This window comes from Sminthopsis crassicaudata, chromosome 6 (assembly GCF_048593235.1).
Source record: "Sminthopsis crassicaudata isolate SCR6 chromosome 6, ASM4859323v1, whole genome shotgun sequence".
Classification (NCBI taxonomy): Eukaryota; Metazoa; Chordata; class Mammalia; order Dasyuromorphia; family Dasyuridae; genus Sminthopsis; species Sminthopsis crassicaudata.
Window position 1 is genome coordinate 211,010,782 of NC_133622.1, and position 2,556 is coordinate 211,013,337.

Genomic DNA, 2,556 nt, shown 5'->3' on the forward strand with positions numbered 1-2,556 from the left:
CGGCACTCGTGCTTCTTGCATCCCTCAGTCCTGGCTCACAGTGGATGGGATTTTGGACAGGTTATTGAGGCAAAAGAGGGCCATCGTGCTGGTGAGACTTACATAGTCCATTCCTTAAACATGGTGATCTCAGCAATTTCATTCAGGCTTTCAGGGTGACTTTTTAAATGTATTCAGGGGATCCACAGAAATGGGAATTTAGAAAGTGACTTCAGATGGCACAATAAGTAGTGGTGGGAAAAAGATGAACCGGGCAAACATCCTCAGATTTGGAAAGAAAATTTCCTAGCAATTGTAGCCGTATCTTCAGCAAGTAACTGGATGACCACTTGTGAAATGTAGTATAAGGGGGATCCTTTTTTCTGACTTGTATTTGAGCAGGGCACTGAAATTGCCTCCACATTAATTATAAATCTGTGTAGATCTATGAAACTGCTGCAAATTGTATTATAGAAGTGTTTCTTTGGCCCAGCATTGGACCTGTATTTGAGCAGGGCACTGAAATTGCCTCTAAAGTAAGTATAAATCTGTGTAGATCTATGAAACTGCTGCAAATTGTATTATAGAAGTGTTTCTTTGGCCCAGCATTGGACCTGTATTTGAGCAGGGCACTGAAATTGCCTCTAAAGTAAGTATAAATCTGTGTAGATCTATGAAACTGCTACAAGTTGAACTATAGAAGTGTTTCTTTGGACCAGCATTGAACCTGTATTGGAGCAGGGCACTGAAATTGCCTCCACATTAATTAAAAATCTGTGTAGATCTATGAAACTGCTGCAAGTTGTATTATAGAAGTGTTTCTTTGGACCAGCTTAATTTGCATAGCATTTGATGAATCTTTGCTAAACTAAACTAAATTATATGAAAAAAATGACCATTTCACCTCTTCCATTTTATTTTTGTTTTGAGACTATGATTTTCCTAAGAGGCAAATGTCACTTTGTGGAAGCTATCTTCTGTTCCCAGAATGCTCTCTCTCTTCACCTGTGCCATTTGGCTAATGTGGCTTCCTTTAAGAGTTATAAATAAGCCAGCCTAGGTGAAGTAGCAGCAGCGCAAGTTAAATCACTACCACTATCTTGACTGCCAGTATCCTTTCAGCCACTGATAGATGGAGATAAACCAGGATCTGAATCCAAGGGTCTTGAGACTAGCATTTCTTCTAGCCCAATGCCCTCAACCATCATCCTGGAAAGCCTCCCCTATGGGAATGCAGCCTGGCAATACAGATGCTACAGCTACTGAAGATCCAGGGGAGAAAATGTTGCTGTCAAAGTCCTTAGTGCCTTGGGTTCCATCAAAGCCTTAGGTAGCCATCAAAATCTTTGGCATTGTCTAAGAGCTCAACATCAGAAACTGATAGGATTTATCAGTGAAAATGACATTAAAGAAGCTTCTTCACCACTGTATTCTAAGAACCATAGAACTTTTTTCATGTAATCTGAAACTGAAACCTTCCATCTGTGTTGTCTCCTCCATTATTAGAATGTGACCTCCTTTAGAACAAGAAGGGTCCTGCTTGGTTTTTTGGTTGTTGTTGTTTTGTTTCCCCAATGTTTTGCATATAGTAAATACTTAATAAATGTTTCATTCATTTAAACCTTTCTATAAAGTGGAAAGACTTGCCCAAGATCACACAACTACTGAGTGTCAAGGTGTCAGGCTGAATTTGAACTCTGGTCCTCCTAACTACAGGACCAGTGCTCTATCTAGTATGCCACCTAGTCCTCCTAGTTACCCACCTTTAAAAAATAATATTTTAACAAGGTTTTATAAAGATGAATGATGAAAACCATCTTTGCATGTATTTGGAAAAATAAAATACTATTAAAATACAAAAAAATAAAAATTAAAAATATTTTATTTTCTCCAGTTACACATAAAGACAATTTTTAACATTTCTTTTTTTCCCCCTGAGGCAATTGGGGTTAAGTGACTTGCCCAGGGTCACACAGGTAGGACATGTTAAGTGTCTGAGATCAGATTTGAACCCAGGTCCTCCTGACTTCAAGTCTGGTGCTCTATCCACTCTGCCACCTACCTGCCCCCAACATTTATTTTTTAAAATAGTTGCAAATTTTTTCTCTCCCTTCCTCACCTCCAATTCCCCTGAGACAGTTAAGCAATTCACTTGCAAACATATTACCACTATATTTCATGTTGTGAAAGAAGATACAAACCCAAAGGAGGGGGAAAAGGGAAAAATGCAGAAAATGAAAAATAGTGTGCTTCATTCTGCATTTTTTATTTCATCAATTCTTTATTTGGAGATGGAAATTTTTTGTTTTGTTTTGTTTTGTTTTGTTTTGTTTTGTTTTGTTTTGTTTTGTTTTTTGGTAAGGCAATCAGGGTTAAGTGACTTGACCAGGGTTACACAGATGATAAGCTTCCTTACCCAGAAGATCCAGTTGGTAATCAGAGAATAACACTGTCTTAATAGACGAAACACTTCATGTCCTTTATCTTACTTTATTCAGCCATAAGTACTGTGAAGTACTTGAATCCCTATAACCTTGATTCCACTTTGCTTGAGAGATCAACATAGCTATAGACTTA